The 22,500-nt window shown below is 51.1% G+C and overlaps 1 protein-coding gene across 5 annotated transcripts in view; it reads left to right on the forward strand.

Moving 5' to 3' along the window:
* The window catches only part of sulf2b (sulfatase 2b), a 62,363-nt gene that overhangs the window by 12,928 nt on the left and 26,935 nt on the right, over window positions 1-22,500 (forward strand). For all 5 annotated transcript variants that reach the window (XM_070967889.1, XM_070967891.1, XM_070967890.1 and 2 more), the window contains exons 2-3: window positions 1,398-1,433; window positions 9,241-9,302. The gene's annotated coding sequence lies outside the window, so the exon portion shown is untranslated. The remainder of the gene's footprint in view (window positions 1-1,397; window positions 1,434-9,240; window positions 9,303-22,500) is intronic.

The raw sequence follows: 22,500 nt of genomic DNA on the forward strand, positions 1-22,500 counted from the left end.
CTCCGATGTTTCGTTTCATCTTCGGTCAAAGAACAAAGCGTTGAATCAAGCGGACGGCATCACAGTGACAGACACAAAGCAGCTGATTGGGTCTGATTTGTACGTCTGAGGTGCATCATGCTGCAGGTGCGGCCTGATGGGGAACATACCTGCAGAACAGCTGTGATTGGTCCGCTTGGTTCGTCTCTGGGTAACCTCTGTGTGTCCACTGCTGTGAGACGATGGTCCAGTCTTCGTCCGTGTGTCTCAGTGGATGGACAAGCATAGAAAATTCACTCTCCTTCTGTTCAGAGGTTGTAAACGCCTCCTCCTCCTCCTGCTCCTGCTCCTCCTCCTCCTCCTCACGCTCCTCCTCCTCCTCCTCCTCACGCTCCTGCTCCTCACGCTCCTGCTCCTCCTCCTCCTCCTCCTCCTCCTCCTCCTCCTCACGCTCCTCCTCCTCCTCCTCCTCACGCTCCTGCTCCTCACGCTCCTGCTCCTCCTCCTCCTCCTCCTCCTCACGCTCCTCCTCATCCTCCTCCTCCTCCTCCTCCTCCTCCTCATGCTCCTCCTCCTCCTCCTCCTCCTCCTTCTCCTCCTCCTCCTCACGCTCCTCCTCACGCTCCTCCTCCTCCTCCTCCTCACACTCCTCCTCATGCTCCTCCTCCTCCTCCTCCTCCTCCTCCTCCTCCTCCTCCTCTTCATGCTCCTCCTCACGCTCCTCCTCCTCCTCCTCCTCCTCCTCCTCCTCCTCCTCTTCATGCTCCTCCTCACGCTCCTCCTCCTCCTCCTCCTCCTCCTCCTCATGCTCCCCTTCCTCCTCCTCTTCCTCCTCCTCCTCACGCTCCTCCTCCTCCTCCTCACACTCCTCTTCCTCCTCCTCCTCCTCACGCTCCTCTTCCTCCTCCTCCTCCTCACGCTCCTCCTCCTCCTCCTCACGCTCCTCCTCCTCCTCCTCACGCTCCTCTTCCTCCTCCTCCTCCTCCTCCTCCTCACGCTCCTCCTCCTCCTCCTCACGCTCCTCCTCATCCTCCTCCTCCTCCTCCTCCTCCTCCTCACGCTCCTCCTCCTCCTCCTCCTCACGCTCCTCCTCCTCCTCCTCCTCCTCCTCCTCCTCCTCCTCACGGTCCTCTTCCTCCTCCTCCTCCTCCTCCTCCTCCTCACGCTCCTCACGCTCCTCCTCCTCCTCCTCCTCACGGTCCTCTTCCTCCTCCTCCTCCTCCTCCTCCTCCTCCTCCTCCTCCTCACGCTCCTCACGCTCCTCCTCCTCTTCATGCTGTTTGACGAGCACACAGTGACATAAAAACGGCGTTTTATGGTGTAATCACAGATGTTTAGACACAGGCGGCAACGTGGGCTCGCCGTGTAGTCGTCAGTCCCGCGTTAACTGTCTCCTCTGTCTCTGTTTGTCTCTGCAGGACTGATCCCAGCGGGAGACTCGACGCACACGACAGGTAAACATCTTCCTCTTCATCAGCAGCAGATTTCACACATCGAACCATCTAAACTGAAGCATCTCACCACTAAACATTCATCTTAAAGATTCAATGAAAAGCAAAGCGGACCATCAGATACGCAGCGTCAGATGTGCAGGTCTCAGTTAGCGTGTCGTTCTGATCTGATCTGAGAGCAGCCATGACTTCGTTTTCTTGGCGTCGTGACAGAGAAACTTCAGCTCCACGAAACTGGTTTGAACCCAGAGATGATGAAATATCGTTTGGCAATCAGGAGAAGATCTTAAGGTCGTGACGTCGAGCTGTGTGTGTGTGTGTGTGTGTGTGTGTGTGTGTGTGTGTGTGTGTGTGTGTGTGTGTGTGTGTGTGTGTGTGTGTGTGTGTGTGTGTGTGTGTGTGTGTGTGTGTGTGTGTGTGTGTGTGTCCTTGTTGTGACCCAGTAACAGGAGCCTCACACTCTCACATTCCTGATTAACGATGCAGGTTGGACCCAAACAATGAAAACACAGAAGCAGCTCGATCCGTCGCACAACACACACACACACATGAAGGCACCACGGCCAGAGTGGTGCATGTCCCCTGGAAATGTCCCCTGGAAACCCCCGGTCACCTTTGGCAGAAACACACCTGACGTAACGTTCACTCGTCCACGCTCAGAGTTCGTTCTTCTTCTCTTCCTCTGTATTCGGTGAAAAGTGAAAACTTCATGTTAAACAGCAGAACATAAACACTGCTGCAGGCGTTACTGTTTCTGTGCTGGAAAACATCGTGTGTGTGTGTGTGTGCGTGTGTGTGGATAACAGAGACGAGTGAAGGTGAAACAGTGAAGAAGAAGAGGAGGAAGAAGAGTTTGTGTTTCAGGCTGAACTCTGAAACCTTGACAGAAACTTGCAGATGATTCTGGTTGAGCTGCACATGACCTGCACTCCTCCACATTCCTCTGCGTGTGTGTGTGTGCGTGCGTGCGTGCGTGCGTGCGTGCGTGCGTGCGTGCGTGCGTGTGTGTGTGTCTGCGGGTGTGTGAGTGTGTGTGTCTCTGCGTGTGTGTGTGTTCACATATGTCTCTGATCAGTGGAGACAGAGCTGTGGACGAGGCAGACATGTCGTCACATCGACACGCTGATGTCTTTTTCAATCTTCAACAGCTGATTAATTGGTTGGTTGATTGATTGTTTTGCTGCCTGGTTGATTGATTGAGTCCACGGTGGCAGATGACATCTCAGCATGTCATTTATTTCCACGTAGACGGAGAAATATACCAGAATTAAATCTGGAGTCGCCGTCAGTTTGAAGTCGCGTGTCGTCGTCCCTGAATGAGATCTTCATTTCAGCCAGCATGAAGCAGACCTGCTGCTGTGGGTCCATGTATCAATCAGTAAGTGAGAAATGCCACAGATTGTTCATCCCTTCATATTTTGATCTGATGAACGCATCAATCAGACACTCACTCATCAAAAACAGTAGGAAATGTTCTCCGATCTTCTTTATACGTCCAAATATCTGCATGAAAATGTCGTTAGAAGTCCAATAACAGCTTTGCTTTGATGAAGTCCTCACGCTGATGAAGACTGTGCCGCTGATGAAGACTGTGCTGCAAACAGCTGAAGAAGCTTCTGAACGTCCCATCAGTTCAGTCGTTTGTTAACTGTGATGACCTCGTCTCTGTCTTTCCCTCATTTTTGGGACATAGAGACAAAACGTTCCCATCAAAGACAAACGCGTGTGTGAATGCTGCAGGTGAGCGAGCTCAGGTGAAGGCGTGGCTTTGTTTCTATTGGTCTGCTGTTTCTGGAGACTTCTGGCTGCACACAGTAAAGCCGTGTGTCGTGTCTCCTGACCGCGGAGACAAAGCTCGCTGTGTGTTTTATTCTCTGACGTGCATCCAAATCTCAGAGGAAATGATTTGCAAAATGCAAACGGCGCTCTGCAGCCGTCAGCACTGAGCTGGAAGCTGATTGGCTGTCTGGATGTTACGCTGTCTGACATGCTGTGAGCGCTTTGAGCTAAATTCACGTCGCCTTTATTTCGTGGAGGTGAGACAGAAACCTCAAAGCCAGTCTCCACGCGCGCTGCCTGGTCTGAGATCAGATTGATCGATGGGTGACTTTAACCAGTCACCTCAACCACACGAGCACGAGCCAATCAGATCGGACCACGACAACCAGTCCAGCTCGGCCCAGGTCTGCTCCGACAGCTGAGCAGAGGTCTTAACACTCCCCCACCTGAGGGACAGGTGAGACGGTCGCAGGTTCATCTACCACAGAGAGCTCCACCTGGGTTTGGTCGGTCACACAGGTGAAACCTCACCTGTCTCACAGCCTGTGAGTCACAGGCCTTAGACACTCAGTGAATGATCGGCAGCTGAAGTAGCGCTGAGCTGCCGCTCTCTAACGCGCACTCAGCTGATTGGGTGCAGCAGTAAAGCCGCCTTCGTCAGGGTCAGATCGTCGCCATGTTTAATAAACTGGAAGCTGAGCGGCGAGAAACAGCAGCCAGTAAATATTAAACAGTCGAAGCTCGTATCATCAAACCTGCTGTCAGCTGTGAGTCACGCACACACTATAGGAGCTCTGTATGTCTGAGCGTAGAGGTGTGTGTGTGTGTGTGTGTGTGTGTGTGTGTGTGTGTGTGTGTGTGTGTGTGTGTGTGTGTGTCCACTGGTCATCTCCCAGCAGAGCTCTCCTGCTCTCCATCAGTCTATTTCTGTCTGTGAGTGGGCAGGATGGATGAACTGCCCGGAGGGATGGAGAGGGGGATGAAAAGAGGGAGAGATGGAAATGGAAGAGGAGGAGGAAGAGGAGGAGGAAGAGGAGGAGGAAGAGGAGCGCGTGTGATGTATTTTGGTCCTCTCTTGTTTTGATCGACCTGTGTCGCCCAGTGAAGCTCTCTGTGTGGATTCTGTTTTGTTTACAGCTCGTAATAAATTAATTGGAGCTGACTTCATCAGGAGAGGGAGGGAGGGAGGGAGGGAGGGAGGGACTGGTAATGGAAGAAGCAAAGAGGCTGTGGATGGAGGGAGTGAAGCGAGGAAGAGGAGAGAAAAAGGGTGAAGAGTAAAGGACGGAGAGATAAGACAGGAGGTGTGAAGATGTGAAGATTTAACCAGACAAATTACACACCAGCCAATCAGAACACAGCAGGAGATGATGCAGGAAGCTGTTTGGACACTTGAATGCATCATGTGGACACCTCACATGCAGGTGAGGCGATACGACTGCACATACACAATGAACAGGACTACATTGATCGCCTTGAATGTTTTCAGATGCAGTACACCAGAGAAGTAAAAGTACACACTCGTGTGTACTAACCCTGACGGAGTTCCATGGTCGTCCTCCACGTCAGTAAACTGTTTGCGGCTTTTACACTGTTGGTGGGACAAAATGAGACGTTTGGAGATGTTGTCTTTGGGACGTTGTGGTTTTGGAAGGTGCATTGTGGGTAATGTAGGCAGCAGGTTTTCAGTCTCTGGTTCTGCTACATCGATCTTCATCCTTTTTTCAGCTGTCTGTCGTGATATATGTGTTCAGCCTGGAACTCCGAGGTTCTGACGTTCATCCTCCTCCACCTACAGCTCCGCTGAGGGAGGAGAGGAGGAAGGTGTCACAGTTACCTGAAGGAAGGAGGAGGAAGAGGAGGAGTGTGTACGTCAGCAGGTCAACAGGAAATCAGTGATGTGTCTTTTTCTTTTGGCCTGATGCGTTTTCGTGTCCTCGGTGTGAGCAGACAGACGAGGAGCTGAGACCAGCTGTCAGTCTGACCAATCAAACGGCACGGCCTGATGTGCCGGCCGTCCTCACCAGAAGCACCGCCAGAAAGGCCAGCGGTGAATACAGGAAGCTACAAGTGTTCTTAATTATGACGAGAGAGAAGGAGGAAGTCAGGCGACGTAGTAGAAAGAGCAAGAAAGTCCACATTTGAAGGACGGGTGGACGATGGACCAATCAGACGGTCGCTGTTCATGTTCTTCCTAAACATGAGCCCAGTTTCACAGTGTGGATGACGTGTGGACGAAGGTCCTACAGAGTTTCAGCTCGTCTCGTCTCCACACAGGACTGTTATGTGAGCTGCTGTTGCTGCTAACATGCTAAAGTTTCAGCTTAGCATCGTAGCAATGCGACGTAAACTTAACACAAACACATTTTGAGCAGCGAACGATTCGCTCTGAGCTGCAGCTGCAGTCTGTCTGCAGCCGGCTGATGTCCGCCAGTTTGTCCACCGCGGAGACGCTTTGCACTGAGCGTGGTGCGTGTGCGTGTGCGTGTGCGTGTGCGTGTGCGTGTGCGTGTGTGTGTGTGTGTGTGTGTGTGTGTGTGTGTGTGTGGGGCAGTGGACGAATAAGTCCAAATGTGATGTTTGTTCGGATCGCGTGAACTCTCCTCCTCCTCCTCCTCCTCCTCCTCCTCAGAGGGAAACAGCTGCTTCACTGGTGGAGAGTTTACTGCCTCAGGGACCCACAGCGACACACACACACACACACACACACACACACACACACACACACACACACACACAGCTCTCCTGTGTGCTGACAGGTCAGCAGGCCACCAGGTGTAGGTGGAGGATGGGTGAGAGGAAAGAGGAGGTGGAGGAGGAGGTGCTGAGCGTGTAACTGATGACCACAGCTCCCTCCAGCCTTCAGCTATTTGTAAGACGGAAAAAGATAAATAAATAAAGAAGACGAATGTCCCCTCCTCTGTGGAGGACAAACTAAATCTTCCCTGCGGCTCTGTTCTGCTGCTGTTTCAGACTCTAAATCAGAGAGGAAGATTACAGCAGACACCAGCAAAAGACCAGGAAATGAGTCCTGGGGAAGACCGGCGGGCCGGCGCCGCGCTCACACGGCGAGCGTTTCAAACGGCCGCGGCAGGCAGGGATTGGTCCATTTGCATATCAGACACATCAGACTGAAAGTGTGTTCAGACACAACGCCAAGCTGGTCGCATAAAATTGATGGCAGCCTGCAGTTTGTCCTGAGATCAGTCAGAGTCTCTGCTGTCAAACAAACACTCTTCAGTCCTTGTCCAGCCGCCGTCCGTCCATCAGGGTGAGCAGACACGACGTGGCGTGAATAAAACACGAGCAGTCGCCTCCAGCCGCCCGGCGAGGCCACGCTGCATCCTGATGCTAACGCGTCGTTAGCATTCAGTCTGAAGCTCAGCGCTGACTCTCAGCAGGTTGGATGTTTGACGCCCGTCCATCATTTGGACAGTGGACAGACACAAGCTCGGCTCCTTTTCAGACCTTTGAAATGTGACTCGATTGTTTGATGAAAGACGTCGATGTGTTTTCACTTTTTCTTTTGTTTCTGACACTCTAACGCTAACATTTGCTTATTAGTGTCCCCGTCCATCTGAGGACAGCTGTCGTCCCAACTAACACATCTGACTTCGTAGCTGCAGCTGATCCAGTGTCAGATTCATACTTGATCTTATAGTTAATATAAAATCTGATCTGACCTGGAATCAGCAGAGTTTGAAAGGACTGAATAATTAGCAGTAAACACAAAGTGCAGACATGGAAACGTCCTGAGTGACAGCAGAGTGGACAGAGCTGTGTGTGAGAGAGACGGAGACATGACGGAGACACGACGGAGACACGTTTACTGACCTTAATGAAGCCAAGAAGAGCCTCACAAACAGCTTCATACGAATAAAAATCAGTCCGGAGACATTCACTGTGACACACACACACACACACACACACACACACACACACACACACACACACACACACACACACACACACACACACACACACACACACACACACACACACACATACTGCAGTGTTGTGCAGAGATGAGAAGAGCCACCCAGAGAGATTCTCCAACTTCCTGTCACCTTGTTGATTTACTGCTCCATTACTCTACCTGTGGAGCTGTGTGTGTGTGTGTGTGTGTGTGTGTGTGTGTGTGTGTGTGTGTGTGTGTGTGTGTGTGTGTGTGTGTGTGTGTGTGTGTGTGTGTGTGTGTGTGTGTGTTTCCCTCGCGGTCTGCCTCACAGTCTCAGGTGGAGGATGAGCAGTAGCACTTGTTACCATGGTGTTACCGTCACCGTGCCAACTGTCTGACCATCAGTGTGTGTGTGTGTGTGTGTGTGTGTGTGTGTGTGTGTGTGTGTGTGTGTGTGTGTGTGTTTTCTGCATCACCATCATGATGAGGTTAATGTTGGACGCTTTTAAATGGTCTTTCACGTCATGTCCAGGTGTTGTAGCTGAGATCAGACTGATCGTCTTTGAGTGCTGTAATACGTGAAGTTTGTGGTGGATCTTGTGAAGGCGACGCGTCTCCTCATCGAGCCTCTGACGTCAGTCTGTTTTGGTCGGTGCGACGTGAAAACGCTCGGACGCCACCGTCGTCCAGAGAGGGCCAGAGAGACAGTGACAGATATCCTGACTGAAGCCTAGAAAAAGAAGAACAGAAAAATCCTTTCAAAAATGTATCAGGGCCTTCAGAACCAGGATGGGGTCAACACAGGATGCATGACAGCAAAGTGGGAGAAATGTCAGAGGGCTGGCTTCTGTGGTGTGCACAGCATCCATCCACAGGTTCAGAGGTCACCCGGTTCTTCAGGCCACCTCTCAGAACAAGCTCATTCTCTCAATTACGAGAACAGTGTTGGAGGCAGTGCGCAAACATGAACGCAGACCACTCCCACATATTTTGGCCATGCCCAAAACTTCAAACCTTTCGGGGTAATGTATGTATTACTGTGGGAAAGACAACGTGATGGTCCTCTATTTTTGTGTCTTCAACGAAAATGTGATAATGAAAGAAGACAAGCATGAACCAATGGATGGACAGAGTGAAGGACATGCGTTTAATGGAAAAGATGACTTTCTCTCAGATCTAGAGGAGCAGCCTTTTCCAGGAAATGGGAGAAATGGACTGCTTTCAGCTGGAGCCGCCATGTTTGCGTCTGTGCATTGTTTTGTTTCTTTGGCAGTTTGTTGTCAGCTTGTTTTCTCTTGTTTTGTCTTGAATTGAAAATGCTAAATAAAGAGTGTCAAAAAAAAAAGAAAAAGCTCGGGTGGCGCGGCGGTCGTGGCTCACGGCCGTTAAACGAGAGGAAACACGAACGTGACGAGTGTTTCCTGTCAGAGAGATTTACTGCGTCAGATCGTCGAGGTGGAACACGATCAGATGTTTCTGCTGCAGACAAAACACCTGAAACCGCATGAAAGATCAGATCAGACAGCAGGAGGCTGAAGACCTGCTCTGACAGGACAGTCACAGCGCCATCAGCTCAGAGCGACGCTTGTCTGCTCCATCTGAAACATGGACATGATGGAAACCAGGAGCTGATCAGCCTGATGTGAAGTTTCCACAGGGAATAAATGACGCTCTGTCAGATCTGTCCAACGCGTCTCAAGCTTCAGTCCAAGTAAACAGGAAACAGCTCGAACAGCTTCCTGAAACCAGTGACGCCGAAGGCGGGAAATGACGAAGGTCAGCGTCGATCAAACCGAGAAACCACAAGGAATCAAAAGCTGTCGTTCATAAGGGTGAAAAATGCAAGCAACTGACATTAACTAACATTAGCTAATGCTAATGCTAATGCTATCTGTGGGGATGATTAAAAGTGACAGCTACAAACAACACGACCGACACCTGTTCAATCAGCTGAGCGTGAACAATGTCCCCTGTCCTCGCCTTTCCTTGGACCGGACCCCTGTGATTGGCTGTGGTTGGCTGTGATTGGTTGAGCTGTTGTTGCTGTCATGAGCACTGCGGCCTGTAGGAGGCGCTGACAGCCGACACACTGTCACCGTACTCATGTTGTCTGTGTTTGTGTGTGTTTTTCAGGTCCCTGCTGAGCTGATCACTGTCAAACAAACGCTGGTTACACTGCAGAGTGTGTGCACGAGGTAACACACACACACACACACACACACACACACACACGGCCAATTTGTAGTTAGTGTGAGTGTGTGTGTGATGAATTCTTTGGTTTGTGCCTCCTGCAGTCGGGCCGCTACAGCTCGTTAGATACCACATCCATCATGACAACACACACACACACACACACACACACACACACACACCTGACGTGTGTGTGAGTGTTTCTCATCTGTATCCATGGTTACATTTGGATACATTTCGTGTTTGAAAAAGCCTTTACACACTGTGCAGCAGTGTGTGTGTGTGTGTGTGTGTGCCTGTGTGTATGTGTATGTGTGTGTGTGTGCCTGTGCCTGTGTGTGTGTGTGTGTGTGTGTGCCTGTGTGTATGTGTATGTGTGTGTGTGTGCGTGTGCCTGTGCCTGTGTGTGTGTGTGTGTGTGTGCCTGTGTGTATGTGTATGTGTGTGCGTGTGCCTGTGTGTGTGTGTGTGTGTGTGTGTGTGTGTGTGTGTGTGTGTGTGTGTGTGTGTGTGTGTGTGTGTGTGTGTGTGTTGTGTTGTGTGTTGTGCCGCAGTATGTGTGTCGCGCAGGCCACTGTGTGTGCCTCTGTGCGTTGGTGTGTTGTGCAGCAGTGTGTGTCTATGTTGTGTTGTGCGGGCAGCTTTGTGTATGTGTGTGTGTGTGCGCGTGTGTCTGGATGTTTCTATATGTTTTAATGTGTCTATTAGAGAAGCCAGAGGTCAAAAGGTCAAGCAGCGCTGCAGCTAACCCGCTAACTGATTAGTTCAGCCTGCTGCTGGCAATGAGGCTGACTGCAGGAGGTACACACACACGCACACACACGCACACACGCGCGCGCTGCCAGACGATGCCAGAGGCCCAGTGGGCTGCAGCATGCCATTACTCTGTCTCTCTCGGTGGATCTTGTTTCTGAGGCGCCTCGGTGGCTCAGTCGCTGCACACTCTGGAAACTCGCCCGCTCTTCGTCCTCTTCTTCCTCTCTCCTCCTCTGCTTTAAATTACCAAAGTGTGAAACCCGAGCTTTGTGTCCATGATTCTGCTCTTTTATCTGAACCGTGGTGTCGCTCAGGCGTTAGGCTAACCCTAGGACCTTGGCTGCGGTTGAAGCTGAGGAGCGTCATGTCGAAACAGGAAACACGGCTGAAGTGGACCCGACCCTTCGCTTCCTGCGATGATGCACGGAGTCGTTCAGCATTTCCACGAGCCGTTCGTGAGGTCAGGATTTGGCTAAATAAGCAGTCCGCTTCAGCTGAGCGCGCCTCCATCTTTTCCTTCACCCACACAGCACAGGTTCACTGTCGTCGCTCCACCTCGTCACAGGCCATCCTTTTCATCCACGCGGCGTTTGACGAGGCAGCGGTGGCTCAGGAGGCGGAGGTGCTCGTCCTGCCGCCGTCACGCTTCCTGTGCAGCTGTCCTGTGATGTGTGTGAGGATTCCTGATCGACACTGAGCCTGAAAGAGGATAACGGAGAAAACATCATCAACATCATCAAGATCAGATAACAAAAAAACAAGGAGAGGATCAAAGTTAAAAAAGAAATGGATGCTGAGCTCTGCAGCTCGAGGCTCAAACACATCTGAAGTCACGTCATTCACTGCTGTCAGCAACCGCCCACAGCGCCATCTAGTGGTTCTGATCTCCAGCCAGTCGACCAGTCAGTGAAGCCTCCGTTTTGACCAGCAGCTCCTTCAGCAGCCTTCAGCGTGGACGAGCGGAGCTTTTCCGCTGTTTGCTCGGTTGTCATTTATTCCTTTGCGGTCTGCAGACTCCAGACGGCCCTAACGAGCAGAAAACCAAATGTCCTGCTGGCAACAAACATGACGATTATTTACCTTCATCTATCTGCCGTTTGTGTCTCTGCGTCTTGTTCGGCTTCCTCTTCCCCTCCAAGCAGACAAGCCGGCAGCTTCGCCATCCGACCGTCTGACAGTCAGCGTGCTCCTCAAACCGCCGAGGGCGGAGAAGCTTTCAGTCTGTGACAGCAGCACAAAGCGTCTCTGACGGATTTGTCTCTGATCACGAGCACCTCCACGACACGAGGACGCACAGGGACGTCCACATGTGGCAGCAAATGGATTCGCGGGATGTTTGGACAGCTGGTTCCATCTGGATGGACGATGATCAGCAAAAACAGACGCGCTCGCTCGTTTCTTCAAACATCATCGCTGGAAATTATGTTGTTTCTTCTCCCTGTTTGAAGTCTCACTGGAGGATCCATCGGATCCTTCGGACCCATCAGATCCATCAGATCCTTCAGATCCTTCAGATCCTTCAGATCCATCAGATCCATCAGATCCATCAGACCCATCAGATCCTTCAGATCCATCAGATCCTTCAGACCCATCACTCAGAGGAAGAAGATCAATCAGCTGTGACACACACTGAACTCTTAGCAGTTAGCATTAGCTGGTTTGAGGAGACCTTTCAGCCTTAGGGGTCTTTGTTGAGGCCTCAGAGCGTCTGTCCTCCGCTCACTGTGTTGGTACAGCTAATGTTGTGTCCTCACATGTCTCTGGGATTAGGAGCAGGCTGGTCCTGGTCTCATGGAGGACTGAAGGACCTCAAGGACCAGAGACTGATTGACAGACAAACCTCTGAACCAAAGCGCTGTCTTTATCTGCTTTTACTCCGGATGGATGGACAGATGGAGGACAGACGTTGTGGTTCTTCATGTCTGTAGCTGCTCCTTTGCTTCCATTTGTCCACATCTCAGAGCAGCCCATAATAATCAGCATCATGCTTGGTTACCATGATGACAGCAATCAACGAGTCGAGAGTGAGAGATCTGCCCCCCCTTCTCTCCCCCCCTTCTCTCTCTCTCTCTCCCTTCCCCCTCCCCCTCCCCCTCTGTCCCTTTCTCACTTTGACGTTTTTTCCAAACTCTCTCCATCATGTGTCGTAGGCCTGGATTTGAATCTGAAAGCTCTTTTGTTGTTTGTCTGAAAGGAGTTCACACACACACACACACACACACACACACACACACACACACACACACACACAATCAGCCAAATCAGTGCAGCAGAAACTGTGAAGAATACAAAGCAGATTTTTTCTGCTGCACAACAGATTAATTTCTAAATTGACTGCAGTGGTTTAAAGAGACCTAAACACACATTCATGGAGACAGACAGACGTCTGTGGACAGTCTCGGGCGTCCAGGTCGTGGTCATCAGGGACGGTTGAGTCGAGGACAGCTGGACCGGACGGCTGTGACGCATCAGACCAGCACGCTGATGCTAACGTGTTAGCATTCAGCTGCTCAGTGAGGTCCAGGTGATGCTCTGCTTTGAGCTCCACACAAACACACCTGGCTCACACACACACATCTGAAGAGAGAACACACACGTGCGGCACACAGGTGTGGAAAGACGCCATCAGCTCATTCACATTCATTCATTCATTCATTCATTCATTCATTCATGTAATTTTCTTCTCGGCGTCGGTGCCTTTGCTCGTCGCCGTCGTTACCGTTCTTTCTTCACATTTGATCCGTGTTCTCTCTGCTTCTCTTCTCTGCTTCCTTCGTCTGGTCCTGTTGGATCCGTTTGTGAGTAAAATACTGTGACTGTCGGCTCAGAGGACAGGGTCAAAGGTCAGCCCTGATGTGAGCTGCTGTCATTCAGTGTAATGACACAAAATGACGCTTTTAGTCCCTCACAGCTCTGCTGAGAGCTGCACACACACACACACACACACACACACACACACACACACACACACACACACACACACACACACACACACACACACACAATGATCAAAGTCTTCATAGTGTGTGTGTGTGTGTGTGTGTGTGTGTGTGTCAGAGGTGAGTGTTTAACATGATCACAGCTTTCTAATGGAGGTAGTAATTACCTGCTGGCTGCCTGCCAACACAACTCACCTGTACACACACACACACAGTCTGTCTGTCTCTGTCCCTCTCTGTCCCTCTGTCTGTCTCTCTCTGCCTCTCTCTCTGTCTCTCTGCCTCTCTCTCTGTCCCTCTGCCTGTCTGTCTCTCTCTGTCTCTCTGTCTCTCTGTCTGTCTCTCTCTGTCCCTCTGCCTGTCTGTCTCTCTCTGTCCCTCTGTCTGTCTGTCTCTCTCTGTCCCTCTGTCTGTCTCTCTCTGCCTCTCTCTCTGTCCCTCTGCCTGTCTGTCTCTCTCTGTCCCTCTGCCTGTCTGTCTCTCTCTGTCCCTCTGTCTGTCTCTCTCTGCCTCTCTCTCTGTCCCTCTGTCTGTCTGTCTCTGTCTGTCTCTCTCTGTCTGTCTCTCTGTCTGTTTCTCTCTGCCTCTCTCTCTGTCCCTCTGCCTGTCTGTCTCTCTCTGTCCCTCTGTCTGTCTCTCTCTGCCTCTCTCTCTGTCCCTCTGTCTGTCTGTCTCTGTCTGTCTCTCTCTGTCTGTCTCTCTGTCTGTTTCTCTCTGCCTCTCTCTCTGTCCCTCTGCCTGTCTGTCTCTCTCTGTCCCTCTGTCTGTCTCTCTCTGCCTCTCTCTCTGTCCCTCTGTCTGTCTCTCTGTCTGTCTGTCTCTCTCTCTGTCCCTCTGTCTGTCTCTCTCTGTCTGTCTCTGTCTGTCTCTCTCTGTCTGTCCCTCTGTCTGTCTCTCTGTCTGTCTGTCTCTCTCTGCCTCTCTCTCTGTCCCTCTGTCTGTCTCTCTGTCTGTCTGTCTCTCTCTCTGTCCCTCTGCCTGTCTGTCTCTGTCTCTGCAGCGTCTCTTGTGTCTGAACAGTTTGTTTCACTGACTGTCTTGTTCAGTGTCGCGGCTGAAATCTTGATAAATTAGCAGGGTATTGATGATTGATTGGCATCAGTGTGTGGACAGATCAGTGGACAGATCTGCGTCAGTGTGGACGTTGGTTGATTCAGGTGTGTTTCAGTGTTTTTAGCAGCCTCTTTCATGCCGGAGTGACGCTGAACTTTTGTTTTTCTGGTTTCACTGCGTCTTTGCGTGACTCTCAGGTCACTCTGTAACCTGCCGAACACGCAGAGGATTTATGCAGCGCTGTGACCTTTGACCCCTGGTGAGACAGCGGCTGAATATTCAGCATTAAGAGTCATGTCTTTTGTCTCAGAGCAGCGGGACAGTCCAGGCCTCGGCGTGTCCGTCTGTCCTCAGCAGCGGCAGGGACGTGATGTTTGTCCGTCAGAGGTGTGAGTTGTTTCATCAGCGTTTCGTCTCATCAGTCAGTTGCTGAGCAGCTTCTCTCCTGAGGACAAAAGACGGAGTATCAGTCTATCTGTTCCTCCTCCGTCTGCGTCTGTCCTCGTCTTTCAGCAGAGCCGCGAGATAAGAGGAGTTCATTAGTCAGATGACTCATCTCACGCTCGTCTCCTTCGCTGTTTCCTCCTCTTCATCTTTACCTCTCGTCTCTGCGTCTGTCTTTCAGCCAAATGTCTTCTCTTTCCGTCTCTGTCTTGACTTCTTCTCTCACTGAAATGTATGCAAGGTGCTGCTGGTCGTTTAGCTTTTAACGGCAGACGCGGCGGCAGCGCTGCACGCCGAGGTGGACGTGCGATACGCCGCCGTCATGGAGGAAGTACTAGTAGTATTTTTATAATCTGTACATCATGTACACATACATGTACTTTTAACAGACCTTCTGTTCAATATTTTTCTTTTTGCTGGCTGTAACGACGTCACCCGGGGAAGTGACGTGGGATCACTAAAGTTTTATCTTATCTTATCTTATCTTATCTTATTCGAGCAGCAGTAAGAACACAGCTCAGCTCAGAGGCAGCCCTCCACCCTCGCCTGCCCCCCCCCCCCCCCCCCCCCCCCATGATGTACATGTATGACGTATGCGTGTTGTCACTCTCGTGGTGTCATTACAGTTGTACCAGTTCTCCCAGAAAACCGTTGTGGAGCGTCCCATAACACCTGCCTCTGCATGAAGTTTGTGTCTCCAGGTGTCGCCGTGTGATGCTAACATTAACTCGCTAGCGTTAGCGCTCTTTTCAGAGAGATTCAAAGGTCAAAGGTCACGGTGACCTCATAAAACACCTTTTTGGCCATAACTGGATAATTAATTTGCTCATTATGACAAAATCCCACCCAAATGTCTCAGAGTGAAGACAGCATGTCTCTACCTGGACATGATTGACTGGATCAGACATGTTGGTGTAGAGACGCACTGAACAGGTCTTCACTGCGTGTGTTATACAGACGCTGTGATTCACGCTTTCTGCTGTGACGCGTCGTGTTGTCCTGCTGAGGACAGCCTTCAGCTCCGGTGGACATCATGTCTCTTTTCCTCTCATAAGATCTTTCTGTCATTAGTGTGGCTCACACATCCACGCCGAGCCTGTAGGTGGATGTATATTGTGATGGATGGATGGAGGAAGACAGATGTGAGGTGTGTGCAAATGAGATGAAGGGCTGATAATAAAGATGGAGAGAGCACTAAAAAGATGAGGAGAAGTGTAAAGGAGGCGGTGGGTGGAGCTAGTGTTGGTTTGTAAATGTGGAGGAGATGGATGGATGAGAGAGAGAGACAGACGGAGAGACAGACAGATAGAGAGAGACAGACGGAGAGAGAGACAGACAGAGAGAGAGAGACAGACGGAGAGAGAGAGACAGATAGAGAGAGACAGACAGAGAGAGACAGATGGAGAGAGACAGACAGAGAGAGAGAGAGACAGATAGAGACAGACGGAGAGACAGACAGATAGAGAGAGACAGATAGAGAGAGACAGATAGGGAGAGAGAGACAGACAGAGAGAGACAGACAGAGAGAGAGAGAGACAGATAGAGACAGATGGAGAGACAGACAGATAGAGACAGATGGAGAGAGAGAGACAGACAGACAGAGAGACAGATACAGACAGACAGATAGAGACAGATAGAGAGAGACAGACAGAGAGATAGACAGACAGAGAGACAGATAGAGAGAGATAGACAGACAGAGAGGGACAGACGGAGAGAGAGACAGATAGAGAGAGACAGACAGAGAGAGACAGATGGAGAGAGACAGACAGAGACAGATAGAGAGAGACAGACAGAGAGGGACAGATGGAGAGAGAGACAGATAGAGAGAGACAGACAGACAGAGAGAGAGACAGATGGAGAGAGACAGACAGACAGACAGAGAGACAGACAGACAGATAGAGAGAGAGAGACAGACAGAGAGACAGACAGACAGATAGAGAGAGACAGACAGACAGACAGACAGATAGAGAGAGACAGACAGACAGATAGAGACAGACAGAGAGACAGACAGACAGATAGAGAGAGAGAGACAGACAGAGAGACAGACAGACAGATAGAGACAGACAGACAGACAGGGAGACAGACAGACAGATAGAGAGAGACAGAGAGACAGACAGAGAGAGAGACAGACATGGTGTGTAAATGAGTTCTTGTGCTGAGATGATGCTTCTTTCTTCATGTTCTATTCATGTTGAAGTGCTCTGTGTGTGTGCATGTGTGTGTGCGCGCGTGTGTGTGTGTGTGTGTGTGTGTGTGTGTGTGTGTGTGTGTGTGTGTGGCGTACCTCTTCCAGCCTGAATCAGTATTCCCTCCTCGTCCTCGCTCCTCTCTCGGTCTCCGTCGTCCTCTGAGACGCTCCATCTTTCACGGAGCCAGACGTTTCTCCACCGTCCTGTTTCCTCACGCTGGTTTCATGTTTGATCTCTGAATGGATTTACCTGCAGCAGGTGTCATTTTAGAAATGCTTTCTGCGCCTTCACTCCATTTGTGCTCTGCTGATTTGCTTTGCTGAACATGTTTGAGGTGAAATGTCGCCGCTGTTTTTAGTGAACGTCCGTTTGGTGAAATACTGAAGAATGAAACACTTTCTTCTCATGCATTCACTCCTCCAGTATTTAACCAGGACCGCCATGCTTCCCAAACCACGACCAGGTGACCTGAGTTCACGAACAGAACCAGACAAACATTCATCAAGCAGAAACACGCTCACAGCGACAATGCTAACGTGCTGAGCAGGTGACTCTCCCACCCGTTAGCATGCTAACACTCGATAATTAGCTCCAAAGACAGAGTGCTCCCTGGCAGTCAGCAGGATTCGTCTCCTGACCGTCTGAGTCGTGTTTACTCCGGCCACCGGAGGGCGCTGTCGCTTCAGCGCGAGCAGATGTTTGACTGTCAGGCTTCTTCTTCCTGATTTTAATTCTGCTGAAGGCGCTGAAAACGTGGAAACTGCTGCATCCCAGCAGAACTCTTCTACCTCACCCACAGGTTTGAGGCAGAAACGCGGAGGTCATCGTGCTCTCCTGAGACGTCTGTGTTGACCAATCAGCAGAGAGGAGATGTACGTTTACATTTGATGCTTCCTCTGACCTCCTCCTCCTCAGTAAAGCAGCTGAAGAGCGCTGAGGTGACGGGAGGCATTGCTCTGCTGCTTCTTCACGTCCACGCTGCGGGTCAGTGGTTCAGACCCTGTCCTACGACAGAGACGCTCTGAATGACGAAAGACTTCAGATGTTTTCTAGAATTCCCTCACGGTTCAGACGAGTTCCTGCTGAAGCACCTCGTGGCTGAAGAGGAGGTGGAAGCTGTTAGCAGGAGGGAGGAGGAAGTTCAGGAGGCGTCTGAAGCTGTGCAGGAAACGGCAGAAAGACAAAGAGGACGGAGACGTCTTCTCCCAGCGCCGTCTGACATTCACACCCTTTAAAAGACTGAACCGGGGTCAGCCACGCCCCCTTCAGTCAGTCCAAGGCGAAGCCTCATTGGTTGAAATGTTCAGGTAAAGTCAGGAGCTCTGTGGCAGAATGAAAAGGGTTAGGGTCGCCGCGAACAGATCCGAGCTTTGCCGTCCGGCTCAGCAGCTCGGCCTCGTTCGCGTCGTGTTTCACCCTCAGTCCTTTCTGCTGTGTCATGGAGTCACGATCGATTCATTGATCTGAAGTGGAAACAAAGCCCACCTCGTTAGTCAGTGTCAGGAATGAAAAATCGCTCTTATTAGTGCTTTTGTCACGAGGCGGATCCTCAGGAACATCGCTGCCGGAGGTGCAGAGTTCATCACGCACAGACAGGTTTTTCAGAGCGACGGTTCGCTACGTTCAGCCAATAGGAGCCCTGCGTTTAGACACGTCGACATTCACAAGCTTCAGCCAACTTTGACCACTTCCTGTTGAGGCTCCAGGGGAGGGAGGAGAGAGAGAGGGAAGGGAGAGAGAAGGAGAGAGAGGAGAGAGAGGAGGGAGAGAGTGAGGGAGGAGGGAGGGAGGAGGAGAGAGAGAGAGAGGAGGGAGAGAGAAAGCAGAGAGAGAGGAGGGAGAGAGGAGGCAGGTAATGATAGAGAGAGAGAGGGAAAGAGAAGCGGGAGAGGGAGCAAGAGAAAGGAGGGAGGGGGAGAGAACGAGGGAAAGAAAGGAGAGAGAAGAGAGAGAGAAAGGAAGGAGAGAGAGGAGGCAGGTAATTATAGGAGGGAAAGGGAAGAGAGAGGCAGCTGAGAGAGAGAGAGGTTATGAGAGGGAGGAGAGAGAGAGAGAGAGAGAGAAAGAGGAGAGGGAGAGAGGAGGATAGAGACAGAGGAGGGAGGTAGCAAGAGAGAGGTAGTGATAAAGAGAGAGGAGGGACAGGAACAAAGCGATAGAAAGACAGAGGTATAGAGGAGGAAGAGGAGAGCAGGTGGAGGTGTAAAATGATCGAGAGAAGAAGAAAAAGAGACGGGACGATAGAGAGAGCCTGAGCTGGAGCTGGAGAGAGAGGAGAGGAGGACGGAGGAGGGCGAGCGGCTCAGCTGTTGTTACGACGGTGAGAGCGCCGCTGCCACGGGGATTATTACCATGTCTGCCGCCACGGCAACAGCCAGCGGGAGCTGAACACGGGTTGTCGGTCGGGGCAGAGCCTACGAGCAAGGCAGCAGGGTCATGAGGAGGAGAGAGAGGAAGGAGGAGAGAGCTGAAGTGAGACGTCGGACTGAGTGAAGGAAAAGACAAAGAAGATGTAGAGAAAGAGAAGAAGAAGATCAGAGAGTGTAAAACGACATCGACGAGGAAGTGAAAGAGGAAGGAAGAGCCGAAGAGGAAGAGGAACAGAACAGTGACGCGAGCGCTGCTTCTTCTGCAGTTTGAGGATTTCTGTCATCTGAGTCTGGATTTTGTCTCCGTCCGCCGGCCTGGACACGAACACGCTCGTCACAGTAAGTGGATTTCCTGCATGTTTCAGGTCCAGATCAGGTTGTTTGGATCCGTTTGGATCTGCTTTGACGAAGAGCAGAAGGAGAACTCTGGCGTTCTGTCGCTCTGTTTGTTCTGGTCGACAGCTCGGCGCTCTCTGACTTCCTGTCGACTGAAGACGAACATCTTTAGAAACACCTTGTTTCATTTTCCAACAGCTTGTGTTTTCAGATCTTAAGTTTAATTTTTCACGTTTCAAAGACGTTTGGTTTCCTATCATAGAAGACAGAAGAAGAAGAAAAGACACGTTTCAGCAGCAGGAGCCAGTTTTCAGATTATCACCTGGACTTTGTTTCAGGCTGAGATGCAATAAAAGAGACTTTAATACCCTGCAAACCAGTTAGATATCATAAAAATCATTATTAGTCAATAAAATACACAAGATGCAGCAGAGATGACCGCAAACATCCGTCCTGATCAGGTGGTTTTTATCCGACTGTCCGTCTTTAAGCTTGAATTGCATTTGATGTCACAGCGTTCTGATCTTATTTGACTTGTAAAGCTGAGTTGATGTTAAATCTGATGATATTTTGTGTTATTTGTATTTTATTTATGCATTCAGACTCAAACTACCAGTCAATGCTAACTGCTAACCGCTAACAGTTCAGTGTATCTGATAGATCTTCCTCCTCTGAGCTCTATTAAAACTCAACAGTGAGCCTCACTGTTCTTCATCACCATGAACACACACACTGTACTTTATTCAGACTCACACACACACACCGTCCTGCTGCCACAAACACTCAGTACAGCGCCACATGTGGATTCATCCACTGCTGAAAATAGTCCCAAAAATAGGCTCTATAAGACAAACATAGCAAAAAAACAGACTTTTGTTCTGCTGTTCGTCTTGTATGTCCTTTGGGAGAGACTCCCGTTCTCTGATGGACATCTGTGTGTCCAGTACAGAAAGAGGTCCACGACACGGTTAGCCTAGCTTAGCACGAAGACTGACAGCGGAGAGGAACACAGCACTCATCATGATCATCATAGACGGATCCACATGCTCCTCCTGAGTCTGCAGCTAAGCTAGCAGCTCTGTACGCTACACTCTCACAGTGATAATGCTAACATGCTATCCTATTCATCATCTTAGTTTAGCTTGTTAGCATAACATTGCTAACTAGCAGTAAACGCAATGAAGATCTGAGGCTGATTCACACCTGAGCCTCACACCTGAGCCTCTCATCTGAGCCTCTCATCTGAGCCTCTCATCTGAGCCTCACACCTGAGCCTCTCACTTGCACCTCTCACCTGAGCCTCACACCTGAGCCACTCACCTGCGCCTCACACCTGAGCCTCTCACCTGCGCCTCACACCTGAGCCTCACACCTGCGCCTCACACCTGCGCCTCTCATCTGAGCCTCACACCTGAGCCTCTCACCTGAGTCTCTCACCTGAGCCTCTCACCTGAGCCTCACACCTGAGCCTCTCACCTGCGCCTCTCATCTGAGCCTCACACCTGAGCCTCTCACCTGCGCCTCACACCTGAGCCTCTCACCTGTGCCTCACACCTGAGCCTCACACCTGCGCCTCACACCTGCGCCTCTCATCTGAGCCTCACACCTGAGCCTCTCACCTGAGTCTCTCACCTGAGCCTCTCACCTGCGCCTCACACCTGTGCTTCACACCTGCGCCTCACACCTGCGCCTCTCATCTGAGCCTCACACCTGAGCCTCTCACCTGCGCCGCTCATCTGAGCCTCACACCTGAACCTCTCACCTACGCCTCTCATCTGAGCCTCACACCTGAGCCTCTCACCTGCGCCTCTCACCTGAGCCTCTGCCTCGTGCATCTGCTCAGAGTGAGCTGATTGGTCAGTGGAGAAGCTGACTGGAAATAAATCCCGCGCAGTGAATGCCTGCTGGCATGTTTATTGATAACAGTCAGGAAATATCAGCTGCCATATTGATCAGAGGGACAAAAAGGCTATTGGAAAATGTATTGATCACGACAGACTGCACGTCCCACCACAGCTGGCTCTGTAACACAGAGAGAGGCAATCGCAACAGTTTTCACTTTCTTGAGCTGGCGACTTTTCAGAGCTGTGTCAGGAAGCAGTGAGCCGACCTTTGACCTCCTGGCGCCGGGAGACGTTAAACCCCGCTGATGCTCTCTCGGAGCGGCTGATGAATATGGAGCAACGGCTCTCCGTTTGCGCTCTCTTTGTTGACACTCGCCACATTTCACACGGAGTCAGGTGGCGGCCAGCTGCATCTGCGCCGAGGTCCGCCCATCTGCTCATGAATATTAATGAGCAGATCGACGTGATGGAGGAGAGAGAGACAGCGAGGGCACTTCAGATGACAGACGACAGGATTTATGAGGCCCGTGGGTGTTCGGAGCTCTTGTTCGCAGTTCAGGAGAGCATGGCCGCTCGTCTTAATCCAGAGCGATGGGTCAGTCTGACCCTCTGCGTGGCCAAAAGTGTGTGGACGCTGCACGTGTGTGACAGTGTGACACCATCGCGCCTCCACGCTTCAGGTTCTGCTCTTTGAACCACACATTGGAGCCCGGCAGCCAGTGTCTCCAATAATCCAGCTCATCCGCACCCAAGCGTGTCCTCACGGAGCTGCTTTGTGCAAGTGATAATCAGGGTGATCAGGTGTGTGTGGGCGGTGTTCACAGTGATCAGGTGTGTGTGGGCAGTGATCAGGTGTGTGTGGGCAGTGATCACAGTGATCAGGTGTGTGTGGGCGGTGATCACAGTGATCAGGTGTGTGTGGGCGGTGATCAGGTGTGTGTGGGCGGTGATCACAGTGATCAGGTGTGTGTGGGCGGTGATCACAGTGATCAGGTGTGTGTGGGCGGTGATCAGGTGTGTGTGGGCAGTGATCAGGTGTGTGTGGGCAGTGATCAGGTGTGTGTGGGCAGTGATCAGGTGTGTGTGGGCGGGCTGAGAGCAGGCGTTCAGGTCGTCTGTGAATCTGCTTCATGTCCGTGAGTGAGCTCAGGTGGAATCACACCTTTCTGCTGCCTGTGAGAAAACAAAGGGAATTAATTGACATCCTTTGATTTCCCGCCGTGTCAGCAAACAGCAGCACGAGCTGCAGCTTTCACTCCAACCAGCCGACAAC

The sequence above is a fragment of the Chaetodon trifascialis genome, chromosome 8 (genome assembly GCF_039877785.1).
Source record: "Chaetodon trifascialis isolate fChaTrf1 chromosome 8, fChaTrf1.hap1, whole genome shotgun sequence".
NCBI lineage: Eukaryota > Metazoa > Chordata > Actinopteri > Chaetodontiformes > Chaetodontidae > Chaetodon > Chaetodon trifascialis.